The 19,007-nt window shown below is 43.4% G+C and overlaps 1 pseudogene; it reads right to left on the bottom strand.

The window, feature by feature from the left end:
• Positions 1–752: 752 nt before the first annotated feature.
• LOC137775208 (dnaJ homolog subfamily C member 8 pseudogene) lies at positions 753–11,900 on the bottom strand (annotated as a pseudogene).
• Positions 11,901–19,007: the final 7,107 nt, after the last annotated feature.

The following is a 19,007-nucleotide window of genomic DNA, read 5'->3' as shown; positions in this document are numbered from 1 at the left end:
GAGGATTTCCTCCAGATTCCCAGACATGGGATAGGCTTAATGAGCCCAGGGAGAAACTCCACAAGGTCTAGCCTAGTGCAACTGCTACAGGGTTAAGACATAACAAAGATACTAGAGGTCACACAGTCTTAGCGGATACAGGAATTCTGGCTGAGTCACAATGGAGACATCTTAGTGAACACCCTGGGTATCCTGCTAAGACAATAGGAAGACCACTGCTTACATGTAAGAACCATGCCCTAGGGTAAGGGCCACTCTAAACCCACTCTAACAAAGCCCAAAAGCAAGTCTCAACAACATCAAAATAAGTTTCCAGTATATTAACAGTCGGAACAAAACTCAACACTCTTTAAAGGAAAACAATATAACAGATGCTTTACAAGGATTCATGCACAATGTCAAGGATGCTATCACGAATTACTGGACATGTGAAGAAGCAGAAAAATGTGACCCGTTAAAACAGAAGTCAATAGAAACCCACCAGAAGATGACTCAGATGTGGTAATTCAAACACTAGGACTTTAAAATGGCTATTATAAAAATGTCCAAGAACTTAAAGAAAGAAATGGACATAATGAATGTAGAGATGGTGAAATCTCAAGGAAAAACTAGAAACTCTAAAAAAGAACCAAATGGGCATTCTAGAATTGAAATTTATAGTATCTGAAATTAAAGATTTACTGGGTGGACTTAATAGCAAACTGGCAACTTCAGACAAAAAGGTCATAAATTTCCAGACATATCAATAGAAATTATCCAATGTGAAGAAAAATAGAGAAAAAAATGATTTTTAAAAACCATTTTCTTGAGCTGCAATCTCTTTCTTCCCTTATTCATTTCCTTTCATGCATCTCTTTGGTTTCTCTCTCTTTCCTTTTAATTTCCAGCTCAGCATAGTGTTTTATGGTCTGTTTGTACACTGCTTGTTTGAACAGCTTGAGATCATCCTCCTCCACATTTGTAGGTTTTCCTTCCTTCTTTAATTGCCCTTTTTAATCTTTCACAGTGTGTTCCAGGTATTATTTTCCTGCCTGAATTACATCCAGGGCCCTCGTCTTTTGTTCCTGATCCAGTACCAACTTGTAAACATCGTCCACAGCTTCAAAAGGGCTTTGTGCTCCATCAGCATCACCCTCTTTTTTGTCAGGATGCTCCAATATGAATAACTGCTGAAACTACTTTCTTATTTCTTCATCTGTCACTTCAGGATCTATCTAAAGAACCTCAGGGTTCAAGTTGAAGTAGGAGGAACCAGGACAAGTCAACTTTTCAATCTCATTTTTGGACTTCAGAACTGAATCTCTCTTCCTTATTTGTTTCACCTCACAGTAGAAGGTCATAGATGCTTCCTCTGTGCTGCCCCGTCCACCCCAAACCTGCTCACTCCTACAGCCACCATTTCCCCAACTCGGTCACCACGTGACTCTTCCTCTTCTTTTCTATTATGTGCATTCAATGCTATACATTTCCCTCTCAGCACTGCTTTCATTGTATCTCATAAATTTTGATGAATTATATTTTCAACTCAATTTAGTTCAAAGCATTTTAAAATTTCTCTTGAGATTTCTTCTTTGACCCTTGTGTTATTTGGAACTATGTTGTTTAATCTCCATGTATTTAGGGATTTTCCAGCTATCTTTCTGTTTTAATTCCACTGTAATCTAAGAGTATGCATTGTAAGATTTCTAGTTTTTAAATTTGTGAAGGTGAGTTTAATGTCCCAGAATGTGGTCTACCTGGTGAATGTCCTACACGAGCTTGAAAAGAATGTGTATTCTGCTGTTGTTAGATGAAGTATCCTACAGATGTCAATTATATCCAGTTGATTGATGGTGTTTTTGAGTTCAACTATGTACTGACTGATTGTCTGCCTGGTAGATCTGTTCAGTATACACAGAGGGGCACCGAAGTCTGCAAGTGTAATAGTGCATTAATCTATTTGTCCTTGCAGTTCTATCAGTTTTTGCCTCATGTGGTTTGACACTCTGTTGTCAGGTGCATACACATTAAGCATTGTTATATCTTCTTGGAGAGAGGAGACCTGGTGTGGTTATGTTAATACCAGACAAGGAAGATTTCCAAACAAGGAGTATTATCAGAGATGAAGTAGAAATTTTATAACAACAAAAGGGTCAATCAGTCAGAAAGGCATAACTATCTTACATGTATGTGAATCTTAGAGCGTCAAAATACATGAAGCAAAAACTGTCATAACTAAAGATAAATAGGCAAATCTACAATCCTGGAGAGAATAAGTGATAAAACAATTGGAACAAAAAGTTAGCACGTGTATTAGTTTTCTCTTGCTGCATAACAAATTTTCACAAAGAGGTGGCTTAAAACAACATAGTTTTATAGGTCACAAGCCAGGGTGGTCTTAAATGGGTTCTCTCCCAAGTGTCTCACAAGGCCAAAATCAAGGTGTCAGCCACTCTGGGCTCTGTAGCCTCTGGGGAAAGTCACTTCTAGGGTCGTTCAGATTGTTGGCATAATTCAGTTACTTGAAGCTGTAGGACTGCGGTCCCTGTTTCTTTGCTGGCTGTTAATCAAGGCCACTCTCAGCAACTAGAAGCTACCTGCTTCCCTTGCCATCTGGGCCCCTCCATCTTCAAAGCCACCACCTCTTCCTCACACTTGAAATCTCTCTGACTTCCTCTTCCGCTACTAGCCAGGGAAAACTGTCTGATTTTAACGAGTTCATGTAAATGGAGCACGTCCACTGGGATAGCCTCCCTAATCTTAAGGTCAACTGATAAGTCATTTTAATTGTGTAGGGGAGGAAAGATATCTTCCCCCTAGCCTTCTAAGTTCTGGGGTTACTATAATAAAATACAGATTAAGAAGAGAAAAACAAACTAAAGTTTATTACATGTATAGCTCTTGGGAGAGATAACCAGAGAAATGAGTAATCCTCAAGGAATGGGCTTAGAATTCAGGCTTAAATATCGTCGTCTTCAGCTAAAAACAGAGAAAGAAGGGTGTGGGGGAGGCCAGTTATGGGAGTGATCAGGAAAAGTAAGGTAAATAAAAGTAAGACTAGTTATGCAGACTTAAGCTGGTACCTTATCCATTGATAAGAGTCTCTTGTGATCTAGTCATCTTTCTTTTCCTGGTACAGAGAAGGAGAAACTCTTACAGAGATTTCCTTTGTAAATGTAAACTCCTCTTGTAAAAGGGTAACTTCTACTTTAGTTTCAGAGCTTCTCCTGTGTCTTCTGTTTCTCAAAATAATCAGTTCAAAATAATCCTTATGACAAGGAGGCATATTCTGGGGTGGCATATTTTGGTCTTCTACAATTGCATCTATAAAAGCCTCTTTGTCACATAACATAATTTAATCATGGGAGTAACACCAGGGAGTGGAGATCATAGGGCCCCTCCATGCATCTTTCTTCCTATCACAGTAATCATGATATGGCAGATCTGAATAACACAATCAACATTACCTAATTGGCATTTATAGAACACTCGCTCCTGAATTTAATTATATGATCTAGCTATTCCACTTCTAGGTACCACCGAAGAAAAATGAAAACTTCTGTCCATAAAAAGATTTTTATATGAATATTCACGATATTGTATAATTAACAAAGTAAAAGATTTTAATGATGCAATTAAAGCATATGCCTCCTCATAATAAAAATAAAGGCAATTAGAAACTCCAGGAAATTTTTCTTTTTCTGAAGTCTCTGGAGAGACATGAGAGAGCCAGAGAAGCTGTTAAATAAATGTTTGGAAGGATGCCCTGGTGCTTTCTTTCTTTTCTTCCTTCTTTGGAAGGTCTTAGCTACAGACTTTGGTCTAGCAGTAGCCAGACAGGTATTATATTTCATCCAAAGTTGGGATGGTGCACAACATCTTCAAGGCAGGAAAGAAGTGGTGAGAGAAGCATCCACAGGTGATGGGCGGACTCCACGTGTGTGGTGGTGATGCCACTGGTGGTGGTATGTGTGTGCTTGTGCTTCTGTGCGATGGGAGGAATGGACATTGTTATTGGAACCAAGCAGCACCCTGCAGGGCCCTCCCCGGTACCAAAGTCGCTCCATGTCCCATTTCTTGTTTGTAGAAAAAGGCTTTGGTCTCCTAGGCCTTCCCTGAGTTCGGAAGAGCAGATCCAAGCAGTTACTAATTAGGGAAGAGAGGCAATGCAGGAACAAAGGAAAAGCAGTTAAGCAAGAAAAGTAATGAGAGCTTAAGCAATAGTTCAGTGATAAAACAGAGTCCTAGCTCCCCCTCAAGGGATGTACGTAACCATCTGACACATAACTTTGAGTTGTCCTGCAAAAACTGAGACCACCACCCAGGTGGAAGATGGTGACTACATGCTGACCACAAGCACATAGACCCCAGACTAGTTGGAACCAGAAGTTTAATGATGAAGATTCTCAAAACACCACCAACAGCAACCAATCAGAAGAGAGACCACAAGCTGCAACCCTCACCCAAAATGTTGCCTTTAAAAACCCTTCGCTGAAAACCATCAGGGAGTTTGGGTCTTTTGAGCATGCGTTGCCTCTTTTCCTTGCTCGGCCCTGCAATAAACACTGTACTTTCCTTCACCACAACCTGGTGTCTGTAGATTGGCTTTGCTGCACGTTGATCGAGGAGACCCAAAGCCAGGCTCGGTGACACTATTTTCACCATGGGTGGGAGGCAGCCTGGGCTATGGGATGCTTCTGGGACAGCTGTAACCACTGCTGTGATTTCTCTTAGCCATTTTTAATGTTGCCACAATGGGATTATTATTGGTGGGGGGAACGGGCAGGGGGAGGAAGGGAAATGTTTGCAAAATCTTCATTAGGGATTTTGTCATATTTCTAGCTCTTTAGGAATAGGCTCCCCTCCACCCCTCTGGAGCTACAACCTATAAATTTTCTCACCCCTTATGTGCCTAAGTAGGAGACAATAGACACATATTTTAGTTGTGCGCATGTGTGCCTATGATTGGTATCTCAGCTCGATTCTAAATCTAGCTGGTTCATTCCTCAAGTGACAGCACGGCTTTCAAACTGGTAGAGTAGCTCTTTGAAAAGCTCTGTGCTTCAGGGCTGAAGTGGGTCCTGGGAAAGAACTGAATTCTCCTCCCCTGTGTCCCGTCTCTCACTGACCACAGCTGCAGATGAAGCCTTCCTGGACCACTCGTCCCCAGTCTGGGCAGTTCTCAATCAACACACTCTCCTCCCAGTTCTTCAGCCTAGTTCTACCTTTCCAGGGAGCAGAGCTTTTTTACCCTATTGCTCTGAAGGGTTCTTCCAACTACCTCTGCGAAGACTAGGGACCCCATACAGATGCATTCGCAGCTGATTGTAAGGCTAGAAGGTGGACAACAGGCTAGCAGAGCCCCACACCCTCTACCCCCCTCACCGCTTCCTGCCCCCATGGAGTATCTTGCTTTTATCTGTTTCATATATAACCTGCCACGGAAGGGAGATATCTATTGAAGAAAGTATTAGGCTGCTCTCCCCCCAAAATATTGAAACCAATAATATTCTAACGTTTGAAGATGGTCTTCCTAGAATACTTGTGAAGAAAACCGTATTTCCAGAAGCTTCTGCTTATCTCCAACCATACGTGTTTCTTTCCTTATTAAAAGAATTTTTACTTACTCTTGGGCATAAATACTTGATGCTTATCTGAGGAACAACTTTTGATGAGAGCCTTGTCATAGAAAATACACGAATGTATAGACATGCCAGCAAAAAATTGTTTACAGTTTCAACCGAATGATGAACCCTGCCCTCGTACTCCAGGCTTGTCCTTCCGTGTTCAGTTTACTTGGTCCACGCTGGCATCAGTGTTTAAATACCGTCATGTTCTGGCCATGCTCTTTAAAATAGCTATGACAGCTTTTTACAATTTAATTTTGTTGCTATTATTGTATTTATTAGTTTTATTATTATAAAAGTCAAACATTACAGAAAGCTTATAAAATAAAGAGAAGCAAAATCAAACAAGTACTTAAAACGCCTGTAATCCCAACGCCTGGGGAGAACCAGAGATGATATTTTGATTACCTCCCTCCAGTCTCTTTTAAAAACATTTTTAAAAATAAAAATGGGATCATATGAAGTTTTAACTTGCTTTTTTTTTTCCAATTTAATGATATATTTGAGTATTTTTCCATTTAGTACTCTTCAAAAACCTTATTTTGAATAGTAGAATGGAATTTTATCACAGTTATTCATCCAAGCCTTGATGGTTGGCAGTTATTTCCAATTTTCTACAACTATGAACAATGCAACGATAAACGTCTTTGAAGCAAAATTTAATTCTTTGCCTACATTCAAGATTATTTCCCTAAGGTAAATCCCTTGCAGTGTTATTTTCGTACGTATTCCCAAAGTGCTCTTCATTTCATTTTATATGCCACCACCTCACCGTCCCAGCAGTATAGAGGATTACCATATCACTGATCTGTGCAGATTCTGTATAATAATAATAATAATAATAATTATTATTATTATTATTATTATTATTATTTACTAATATGATAGGCAGGAAATAGCTTATTGTCATTTATACTTATATTTCTTTGGTTACTAATTATACTGCCCTTTTTCATAGGCTTATTAGTCAAATATCTTTCTGCTTTTTGGATATTTCCACTTGGACGTTCCCCAGGCACCTCCAGTTGATACACCCAAAAGTTAACTCATATTCTTCACCTAGTAAAGCTGCTCCTCTTCCTTCACTCCATGCCTTGGACAATGGTACCACCAACCAGCCAGGTTCCCAAGCCAGAAACCTTGGAAGCATCCTTGATTCCTAAGTATCTTTCACACCAGTCTCCTTTTCTGCCTTCACTCTTCCCAGCCACTATCATGCCTTGCTTAGGCGACTCCCCAGAGCCTGCTGGTCTCCCTGCCTCCAGTTCTGTCCCCTTCTGATCCTCTCCGCACAGTGTGGTCAGAGTGATCCCTCCAAACGCAAATCTGATGTTGCTGTTCTGCTTCAAGCCCTTCAGTGGCTCCTGTTTCTAGTGGGATGAGGTCCAAGCATCCTAACATGCTCTACAGGCCTGCGTGACTGACCTCAGCTGTTTGTCCAGCCAAGCTTCTTCTTCGCCCTGTCTGTCTGTTTTCCCTGCCCGGAATGTCCTTCCCCTGTTCTCTCCCTTCACGGTGTGGCGAACTCCTACTGATCCTGCAAAGTCCCGTTTAAACACCACCTTCCATGTTTAAAGTGTCATGAAAGTTCAGCTGAATTGAACTGAATAGAAAACGTTGCAGTACTCATTGAAGGCAATTGAACCAGGGTTGTGGACAGGTTTGTTTTATTTTTATCAGTGGTTACCAGTTCATATGCTCTGCTTTTTTTCTGGTTTGTTTTTATTTGAAAGTATCTGGTTATGACCCCACAAAACCCATGTGATCCAGGTTTAGCCCTCTGGACTTAAAAGATGTTTTGCCTCTTAGAAGCTGTGCAGCTTTGGGTAGCTCACCTTGCTTTCCTTGACTGTAAAATGCAGATAATAGTTTGGTCATGAGCCTAACTCAGGATCTTGCCCATCACATTTACATGAGTGAATGAAATGGGGCAGAGAGAGTCTTATATGCGTTAGCACAAGTTCCTGTGCCCTAGGCACCGTGAGGCCAAACAAACTGAAACCTTGGGAGTTTGGAGCAGAGAAAGATTTATTGCAGGGCAATGCAAGGAGATGGGCAGCTCATGCCTTAAAAAACCCGGAGCTCCCTGAAGGGTTTCAGCAAAGCATTTTTAAAAGCCAGGTGCTAGAGTGGTGTTGTAGGGTATGTGATCAGCTCGTGCACAATTCTCTGATTGGCTGATGGTGAGGTAACAGGGCGGTGTCACAGGGGTTCACATGATCAGTCCTTGGGCTCCAGGAGGCCTGGGGCTACGTGCTCACGGTCATCAAGCAGTTAACATCTTCCGTTTGGTGGGGGGTTTTCACATCTGCAAAACAACTCAGGAAATGTGCATCAAATACTGTTACTAGGTCCTTCAGAGAGGAGCTAAAGCAGAGGGTACGGGGAGGCCTGTCCCGGGAAGACCCCATAGGGTCCTGTTCGGTTACATACGTATTTGATACACCAAGTAGACTCTAGTGCAGTGTTAGGCATATTTGGTGGGAAGGCAGTAATTTTTTTAACGAATGAATGAACATGTTATGCGCTCTGATCATGAAACTCATTAAGGGAACTCAAAAGTGCGGAGGCTTTTTTATCCACCCTACGATCCTGCCAGTTTTCCTAATAGTTCATCCATGGTTTTGTTTCCATTTTGGTTTACAATCATTAGATTAGGACTGTCTTTGAGAAAGAATCTAAGAATTAGGCTTAAAGAACCTAGGAGTATTTCTATAGTTGGCACTGAAAAAAAAAAAAAAAATCATTTGGAGAAGACTGTGGGTTTTGAAGCTTCTTTGAAAATCCCCCCATCCCGCTCTGGGAAAGGATCTCCAGGCTGACATTTCCTGGAAACTTGAGGACCTCACAGGCTCAGGTTCGCGCTGGCCCTGGGCAAAACTGTGAAGGGCAACCACCTGTCCTTTCCTCCTGCGGCTCTCACTGTTCCCAGTTGGAGGGAAAACAGCGCTGGGTAGCAAAGCTGGGTCTGGTCCTGCCGCTGCCATTCATTTCTGTACCTGGCTACTTTGCAGCTGTCCTGTAAGATGGTAGCTTTGTCACTGGTTTGCCGTCAGGATGAGCAAATAGATTTGGGAGCCCTGGGTCTGCTTCAGGTCAGCACGTGGTCCCCCTTGGGTCCAGGTTTCCAAAGGCCGGGTGGGGCTATTGCAGGAAGGGGGACCCCTTCCAAGGCCCGAGGGTGGGCTCTTGTCTAACGTTTGGAAATGAATTGTCCAAGGAGACACACGTGCTGACAAAGCAAGAGAATTTATTGGGAAGGGGCGCCCCCGGGCGGAGACCAGCAGGGTAAGGGGACCCAGAAGAACTGCTCTGCCGCGTGGCTCGCAGTCTTGGGTTTATGGTGATGGGGTGAGTTTCCGGGTTGTCTCTGGCCCATCATTCTGACTCAGGGTCCTTCCTGGTGGCCCGCGTGTGGCTCAGCCAGGATGGATTCCAGCGAGAAGGATTCTGGGAGGTTGGTAGGACACATGGACTGGAGTCTCTCTCCTTTTGACCTTTCCCGAATTCTTCTGGCTGGTGGTAGCTTGTTAGGTCTTCGTTCCTTACCAGGACTTCCTGTCGTGAGATAACTCGTGCAAGTTGTTACTATCTTGCCTGGCCAGGGAGGGCAGTTTCAGTCCATGGTTCCCCTAACAGGGCCACTGGTGAGTTTCCTTGGGGACACATAGATTTTTTTTTTTTTTGCCTTTTTTTTTTTTTTTTTTCAGTTGTCAATATTTAAAAATAAAGAGCTTTCACACATTTACAAAAAAAAAAAAAAAAAGGTTGAAAATTTTTCAGCTTTCCTTGAAAAGCTGAAGATCTGGTAACATTGACTGACTTCCCCATCTGGAAATAATCTTCTGGAGGGAGCTGGCCAGGAGCCGGGAGCTGCCCATATTCCCCACCGTCCTTTTGTCCTTTTGTTAAAGGATAATTGTGAAGCAAGGGTAACAGGACTCTCCCGCAGATATAAAAATGGACACATTAAAGATTGTGTTTAATTCATTCATGAGGAGAATGGGGAGGTGTTACAGCCAGTACAAAGGAGAATCCAAAGCTCAGGAATCTTGAAAACAAAAACAAAGCTCAGGAATCTTGAAATAAACATGCCATTGGAGGCAAAACTAGGGGAGACAGGTCCGCTGAAACTTCAGGGCAGAATTTACATGTATATAGACAAGAATTATTTTGCATTGATAAATAGAACATTGCCTGCCATATCAGTAAACAAAGATGTCATGATCATCAGTGATTGCAGCCCTCCAACAGTGAGCTGGTGAGCCCTGAGGGAACTCAGGAAGGAAACAAAGAATATCTGCCATCTAGCAGCCATCAGATTGCAGCCACTCCCTGCAGTGAGCCCTGAGGAAACTCAGGTTGTGAAAACACAAGATACTGGCCCCAGAGAGCTGAGGTGCACATCAAAGGAATGATTTCAGTGAGCCCAGACTCTTGCATCTTCCCATACATAGAAAAGCGCTACATTCCTTAACTTGAGATATCTAGTTTTCTTTTATTAACAGTAACCTTTTGTTCCTACTACTTGCCCTTTGTTGCAAAACTGGTATATATCCTGGCTCCCCCCTCGCCTCCTCCGAGCAGTTTTCTCAGGGTTACTTGAGATGCTGCCTCCTGGGCTTGAAGTCCGAAAAATTCCCACCAAATAAAACATAACTCCCAACGTTTAGGTTGTGAGTATATTTTTTTAGTCAACAGCATTGTTATCGGTTATCTACAGCTTACAGAGTTGTAAAGCAGCTCCTCAGAATCAGAATCAGCTAGCCTGGACCTCATCCAGTCTAGACTCCAGACAATGAAGTTTTCCATAGAAGCACAAATTTTCCCCTATGTTTCTGTTTCCCATTGTCCTATTTACGGACTGCCTGGACTCAGAAGTGTTTGTCCACCCAGATCCTACAGAGCTGTCATTTTTCTTGTTTTTACTCAGTTCCTTCAAAATGTACAGATTGGCATAGATAATCTCTAAATTACCTTACAGCTCTTTAATTCAAATATCTTTTTTTTTTATGTCCGCACCACACAGCACGCGGGATCTTAGCTCCCCGACCAGGGATCGAACCCGCGTCCCTTGCATTGGAAGCGCGGATTCTTAACCACTGGACCGCCAGGGAAGTCCCATAATTCAAATTTCTTAGGGCAGCTTCCACCCAACACTCCCAACACACATCATCTCCATAAATTATTCATCCTTATTCACATCCTTATCGGTGAGGTGTAGCTACCGTCATTTGTGCTAAGGTGTTAATGGGTGATGTTTCATTAATACGATACTGTATCCTCCACAACATGTACTTGTACCGCTTCAATTACCACCCAAACTGCCATTTTTGTGAAAATACCTCACAACACTCAGCTCCAAACACCTGCTGCTTCAGACATCTAAAGTCAGCAAAGATCTTCACCCCATAAGACCGTACCCTTTTCCCCAATCCCCCCCGCCCACCGGCCACCCTTGGCCCAGTCCCAGAGAGAGGACAGCCTCTGTTGGCAAACTGGGGATGCAAATAAGTGAAGGCTGAAAAAAGTACCAAGCACACTATCTTCCTGGACCCCAGCTGGGGGGCAGAGAAGAGAGTTAGGGTACCAAGCTAGAATTTGAATGATTACACGACACTGGGCATCCTGATGACCAAATAGAGCCTATTATTTCTTGAGGTTTTATTACAAAATTGAAATGATTATTACCTGAACAAGACCGGAACAATTTGGGGTCAGATGGAGTTTTCACCTAAGAACAAGGAAATAATCTCCCCACCCCATTCATTCATCAATTCATTCATTCAACAAATATTTATAGAGTGCCGAGTAGGTGCCTAGGCCTGTCTTCAACTCTGCTTTCCATTCCCTCCACCTCCCATGCACCCCATAGCCTTCCAGAATTAAATCACTGTGTCTGAGGCATGAGATAGATGGGCTCCAGGCTAGACATTTACAACTAGCCTCCTGTTTACATTTCCTGAAGAAGGAGGCAGGTGGGCTTTAGGCTAGATAGTTACAACCAGCCTCCTGTTTGTACTTCGAGATGGAAATAACAGGAACGGGGTAAATAGCTGGACTTTGTCTCCTGTGGACACTTTAAGATAGCAGTCGTGGCAGGGACAGAGAGGGGCTAAAAGCTTGCTTGAGCAAAAGATCAAGAGGTCACATATTTCCCATCCTTGGGGCAAGGGAGACACTGCACATGCACAGAAAGGCTCCTTAGGGGTCAAAAAGGAGGGGGCTCCACCCCAGAATAGGTGGTGACAAGCCTCCCCCCACCTCCCCATAGGCCTCCGGGCTGGAATCCATCTCGAAAAAAGTTGCGCACGCATGCTGGGGAGTGCCCTAGGGCAGGTCAGGTGTGGAAAAGAAATGAGATTATTGGCCAAAGGTAAACAAAGACCCGGAGGAACTGCCCTATATAAAGGACTTAACCGCCTCTTTACTGCTCATCCTTAGGGAGGGTGCCCACACCCTTCCTCTCTGGTGTGTATCTCTGCTTTGCTCTGTCTTAACTAAAGAAACTGTTTCTCTGTGAGCTCTCCCACATGTTGTGCTGTGTCTCTAATAATAAACTTTGTGCCTGTTTTTATCGTTTTTGCCTCCTTGAAACAAGCTTGCTTTCAAGCAGGGGTAAGAGTCAGGGAAACTTTGCTTCTAGCCTCTAGCCCTTGCTGGTCTAGTAGCTAGGATTCCTGGTTTTCATCCAGGCTATCCAGGTTCGATCCCTCAGCAGGGAACTAATAAGATCTTGCTTCAAGCCACCATTCACTGCCGTCTCTCTGAGATCATGAGCGTGTCTTTCTCCTGAGTGTCCTTAAGTCAGAACCAGCTCAGCTACTTTCTTATGGGATAAGTTACCTTCATTAAGCTGCTGTTTCCATCATTTTGAAAATAGGGATCCCTCCCTGCCTTAAGAAAGGCAGCTATTACTTATTAAGTCAGGAAATGAATGTATGGACTCAGTCATGGCATTGCTACTTAAGTGATAACAGCTAACAGTTACTTAGTATTCACTGTGTGCCAGGCTCAGCACTTTAGATGCATTATCTCATTTAATTCCTCACCACAATCCTCCGATGTAGGTGTCTGTAGGTATTATTATCATCACATCCATTTTACAGACAAGGAAACTGAGGCTGAGAAAGAGAGGTTAGGGATTTGTCTCCCAGCTAAGAGGTGGAGTCTTGTATAGAGCTTACCTGCTAAACCACTGGGCATCACCCCCAAGGTAAGGGCTAAACTCCTCTCTCCTTCCCCTCCCCCAACACCTGTAACCACCTGCCTCTCACACCCCAGTGCATCTCTCGAGCCCCCAGTGCATCGCTCACGCTGTTCTCTTCACGCTCAGCGACTGCTCCCTCCTCACCCAAACGCTCACACACAAGCTCACACCTGTCCCGTGGTTATCGTCATGACAGCTTTAGAAAGCCATTTTTTGGTGGTTTTCTTCTTCAAGCTCTCAGAGCCCTTCACAGGTATGCCATACACACTTCCACTCTAGAACTTCTATTTGTCCTCAGGATAAAGTTCAATGTGACCTTAGAGCTGAGGCAGGAGATAGATGGGCCCCAGGCTGAACAGCTGGAGTTTGTCCCCTGTGGACAGATGCTCCAAGATGAAGACGAGGAGGAGCTCAGCCCTGCCCAGATGAGAGACCACATAGTTCTCGTTCTCGAGGTCAAGGAGACCTTCCCTACTACACATGCGCAGAAAGGCTTCCTGGAGGTCGAAAAGGGAGTGATGTCACCCAACCCATAGGCCTCTTCGCTAGAATCCATCTTGGCTAAGAGATACACTCGCATACATGGGAGGACCCTGAGATAAACCAAATACGGACTCAGAACCAGGCAAAGCAAGATGATTGGCCAGAGGAAACCTGGAAGAAATGCCCCATATAAACGATTCAAACTACCACGAGGGCAAGACTCTCTCTCTCTGAGCCCACCTGTGTGTCTATCCACACATACTCTTTTTTCCTCCTAATAAACACTTTACTTGTTTCGCTACTTTCTGTTTCTTTGTGGAAATTCATTTTCTGCGAAGCTGTACAGGCAGGACCTTGTCACCGGCCACTGGTCTCATGGCTAGGATTCAGCGTTCTCACTACTGCGGCCTGACTTCAATCTCTGGCTGGGAACCGAAATCCTGCTACAAGCTGCTGCAGGCCGAGGCCACCGGAGATCAGAGTCAAGCAAAGCCAAGGGAGATATACAGGAGGGTCCAGGGAGACAGGAATTTAGAATCTGGAGTAGGAACTTAGAGTAGGATCACAGGATAAATACATGTAAGTAAAGTATAAATGACAATGTCATGATAAGTGGGGTGGTTGAAATCAGCTTCGATGATCAGGTCATATGCAGCTTGAATCCAGAGAATATGGGCCACAAATGCACCCCTAGGAGAGCAGGATTTGAAGTCCCTGTAAGATGGATGAGCCCCTATAGATGGACACTCAACTCATCCCTCCTTGCCATGGAAAGAATCACCCTGGACATGTGTATCCCAGATCTTGTGCCCAGGGCACATCCCTGGTCCCACGCAATCTCCATGCACTAAGAAGGGAACTCCTAAAAGCTTGGGATGGTACGATTGTTTCCTAAGTTGGAAAAGGTCTTCAACCTCCAGACGACTTAAAATTAAATACACAGAATGAATTCAAATCTCGATTCATGTTTATGCTAAATTTGAGGATAACTGCACATATTTGGTATTGAAAGTACTTGTAATTTTTAAGAATTTAGCATTTTGGAGTCTAACAAATTTATCTTAAGATTCCAATTTCAAATGTGTACTTTATTAATTCAGACTTAGATCTTTAAGTTGAAAGGGATGAGAATTTTGCTAAGTTTGTAAATAGTATCATGATTACCAGACTTGAAGGTTAATATCTATATAATTATTAGCTTTACTACAATTTTTTAAATATGTGGGAAGGCTTTTTATATTGGTCAGTCGCAAAACGTAGCAAAAAATTTATTAAATTTAAAAATGAGTTTAAAATAACTAAGAAAATTCAAGTAACTAAATGATAAGAAACCCTTAAAACTAATTGCTAAATTCACTAGCTTTATAAATAATTAGAATTGTGAACTGAAATTTTAAAAGTTTAAAGGTTAGTTTTATTTATTGCTTCAATAAATTACATAATTTGAAAATTTCTAAACGGATAAACTGCCCTTTGGGGAACCGAAAAATCTAACAATGATTACTGTTTATATGTCTGTTTCCTGCCACTAAACAATGAATTCATTGAGTAGAAAGCAACTTCTTCCTTATATCCCCATCAGCTGGCACAAGAAAGGCCAGAAGAGTAGGCCACCCATGATAAGTACACCAGCAGCGAATATTTATTGTTCACTAAGTGCCAGTGTAACAGGGAAGAGCCAAATCTGACTACGTGTTGGATCTGTTTCTTTTACTTTAACCTTTGCTCTCCACTGCTTTTGTTCACTAAAAGGATACTGTCTCTACATAATGGCCTACCTTGGGGAACCCTGCCCCTCTGCCTGAATGTTAAACCAAAGTGCCTTCGTTCAGGGAAACAACCAGACCCTGCCCACCTGTGGATGGTTACAAGAAAGCAGAAATTAACACATCCTCTCCCGGAGGCTGGCCATTCCAGGGGATATTTGCAAAACTTATGACCTTTTTACTTTACTTCCTCATCTCCTCCCCCTCTCTGTGCTATAAAAGAAACTGGCATCCAAACCCCCATAGGATGGTTTTTTGGAGACACTAGTCTGCCATCTTCTGAGTCTGCTGGCTTTCCGAATAAAGTCGTGTTCCCTGCCCCCACACCTTGTCTCCAATTTACTGGCCTGTTGTGCGGCGACCTGTGATGTGTGCTTTACTCACAGGATTTCACGGGATCCTCACCACACCCTGTGACGACCTAAAAAAATTAAATCAAGTTAAATCACGCAGCCAGGGAGTGTTGGAGCCAGGGCTGAATCCAGGCTCCCTGACATCAGGGCTGCATCTTCCCTTAACTTCTCTGTTACTAGTTGAATGGATGAAATTCTTTAACGGTGGGACTTTTTGACAGTCGTTTGAGCTGAGGAAACAACATGAGTGAGCTGGAGACATGGGTGTGATTGTGTCCCGTGTGGACAAGTGACCAGGACAGAGATAGCGGATCTTGGTGGAGCTTCCCGGGACCGAGATGAGGAAACCGAAAAAGCTGAGTTTTCTTTAAAAGACAGAAAACGTGGAGCTTCTGGAAGGAAGGAGATAAGGGATGGAGAAGAAAGCCACCTCATTTAGGGTTGGTTGACCTGAAGTGAAATCCAAATCAGCCACCCACTGAAAGCTTGGATATTGTGCTAATTTGTGGCAAACGATGAACAGGAAGTCCACGCTTTAATTTACCAGCTAAGTTAGCACTCAGAGATGGACAGATACGACGGTGGCCCTTTGCATTTTGAACCTCAAGCGTGTCCTCTACGGAAGAGTGTGCTGTAGTGGAGAGAATCAGACGTCAAGAGGGAAGGCTGGCTGGACCACGGGGTGCCCTGGGCCCGACAGAAAAGCCAGCAGAGCCGTGTGCCGCGTTGCACCGCTGGCAGCAAGTCAGGGGAATACTACACTCTGCTCAAATGGTGTTTCACACGTTTACCATGGTTTACCATTAAAACATGGTCACCATCCTACCGTACAGCACAGGGAACTCTACTCAATACTCTGTAATGACCTATATGGGAAAAGAATCTAAAAAAAGAGTGGATCTATGTGTATGTATAACTGATTCACTTCGCTGTACACCTGAAACTAACACAACATTGTAAATCACCTATAGCCCAATAAAATTTAAAATAAACAAATAATTTTAAAAAATTTTAAACAAAACCAAACCATGGTCACCTTGCCTAAACCCAGCTCCCAAGACACGATGGCAACACACCTTCAAAGATGTCCCCGGCAGGGGTCACAGCGGTCATTCTCAGCAGGCGTGACACAGCCCCTGGAGGGCACCCCGGAAATCTGTGGGTGCAACCTTCGTTTATCACAATGATGGAGGGGGACTATGGGCATTTAGTGGGGGTGGACATAGCACAGTAAGTCAGAACACACAAATCAAGACTTGAAACATCTCACGTGACTTAAAAACCCATTTATACTCACCTGAACTGAAAATTTAACTGTTTGACAGATATAAGGGATTTCTGGTACGGAGTTAATATATGTGGAGTTTTCTAAGAATGCGATTTACTATATAAATCTAGGGCAAATTAGATTTTGTTTTGTTCTGAACTTTACAAGAAGCTGCTCACTCATTCAGAAGCTGACCTCAGGAAGAGCAATGAAGCCCTCGGCAGTTAAGTGGCCAAGATAGCCCGACCCTCTCTGCAGCCCTGAAGTCAGGGAGTGTGGATTCAGCCTTCACCACAACACTCCCTGGCTGTGTGAACTTGACCTTGATTTAACCGTTTTGGGTCATCACAGGTTGTGGTAAGGATTCTGTGAGATCGTGCGGGTAAAGCACACGTCACAGTCCTGGCATTTAGTGACCAATAAATATTAGCTGCTGGTGTAGCATGCATGGGTGACCTACTCTTCTGGCCACATCAGGCCAGTGTACCTGTGTGCCTATAGTGACTGCCCACATGGAAGCAAGCAGCTGACCACTTCACTATGCCCTTCAGTGCAACTGTGGTCACATATCATCATTGGAGTATGTGTTATTTTATTATGGGTGTATTATTCTCCTTTAAGGCCTTGTTTATATGAGATAAGGCATTATGTTTTGATTACATGTTAGATAGGTTATAATAATACAACTTTCATAAAAGAATAATTAATAAAGGATGTATTACAAGACATAAAAAGGGGGCATCGGGTGTGACAGGAAAGAACCATCCTGGGTAAATTATGGTTTTAGAGAAAGCAAGTATGCAACATCATGAGTTAGGATACAAACCGATGAGAAATAGCATTGCTAGAACACACGGATGCTGTACATCACACAATTATCATTTGTTTTCGAATCAAATCCACCCATCTGTGTGCCTGCTGGCTGGCTTGTGGCTGGCAGAAGTATCCTCCAAACCAACAAGAGGTCTCTTAACTGAAGAAAAGAAGTGAAGCAGCGTTGGACTCCTTTCCCTAGAACACTGATTCTCACATATTAGTGGGCATGAGGATAAACCGGCATGTTTAATGAAAATAAAACTCCTGGGCCCTTTCATCAGATTCTTTTTTTTTTTCAGATTTATCATGTAATACTGTTTTATTTTTTTCCTCCAGTTTTACTGAGATTTAACTGACACGCATCACTGTCTCTAGAGATTCTGACTCAGCAGGTCTGGGGTGGGGCTCCGCCACTTGAATTAGTAACAGGAGTCACACTCCTGAGATGCAGCGTTTCTGCACATCAGTGCTTTTCACACCACTGTGCACAAAAATCTCCCAGGGACGTTTTTAAGATGCAGATCCTGATTCAACAGGTCAGGGAGGGCCTGGGACCCTGCATTCCCAACAAGCTCCCAGGGGACGCTGACGCTTTTGGTCGAGAAATCGCACTTTGCGTGGCACACTTTCGTCCATCTGGGGACAAAAGATTCTGGAGCATGCAGAGGGGGCAGGGAGAGAGCGCACTTCAGCACTCAACGTTCCTCACTCCGCAAGGCTGAGACGGGCATTACTATAAATGAACAGGGCTTTCACTGACCTTCCCACCCCGCAGATTGAGGCGCTGCACTGCAGTGGGCTGCGTGACCAACCCTGGGCCGCCTAGGAAGGTGGTGCGTTAGCTCCACCACAAACCCTGGGAGTTTTTCATCATACTGTCCTGAGGGACTTGCCGACACTGAACCAACCGTGCATCTGGATCTTGGCTGTGAGGTTAACAACTCATGCAAACAGTGCTAATTCCGAAGCGCTGGCACTCCTTTACACGGCACAGGATCCCTGTACACCCACGTGTCTGAAACCGTCTAGAGGCTGTCCTAACCGCAGGCGGGTAGAGGCCTCGGCAAGTTGAGATCGGGGCGGAGGACTATGGAATTATTGCAGGTTCTCTGAGGACCCACGGCTACAGAAAACGCTTTTCCACGTATGTTCTATATTTTATGTGTGTGTAAAGATCATTAAGATAAATGTTAAAAAATACCCAAAGTGTGGATAAATTCAGATTAGTTATGGGACATTGTGTCTTTTCTCAATTAGTGTTTATTAAAAGGCATCATATATCACGCGGGGGCTTCACAATATTCTGACCTTAAAAAGCGGTTCTCATCTTCCGGAACATTCACAAGAAGTGGCCTGACAGAAGGACATTCAAATCCTCCAGCATTTCAGAGAATAAGATATATATGTGTCCCTATTAAATATATAAATTTAAAGAAAATAATGCTTAAATTCTAGATGGCTGAATCTCTCCCTTTGTAAATCAAGAAAGAAAATGTTGGCGCAGAA

Source organism: Eschrichtius robustus, chromosome 13, assembly GCF_028021215.1.
Source record: "Eschrichtius robustus isolate mEscRob2 chromosome 13, mEscRob2.pri, whole genome shotgun sequence".
Classification (NCBI taxonomy): domain Eukaryota; kingdom Metazoa; phylum Chordata; class Mammalia; order Artiodactyla; family Eschrichtiidae; genus Eschrichtius; species Eschrichtius robustus.
This window is presented reverse-complemented; position numbering and strand designations above follow the sequence as displayed.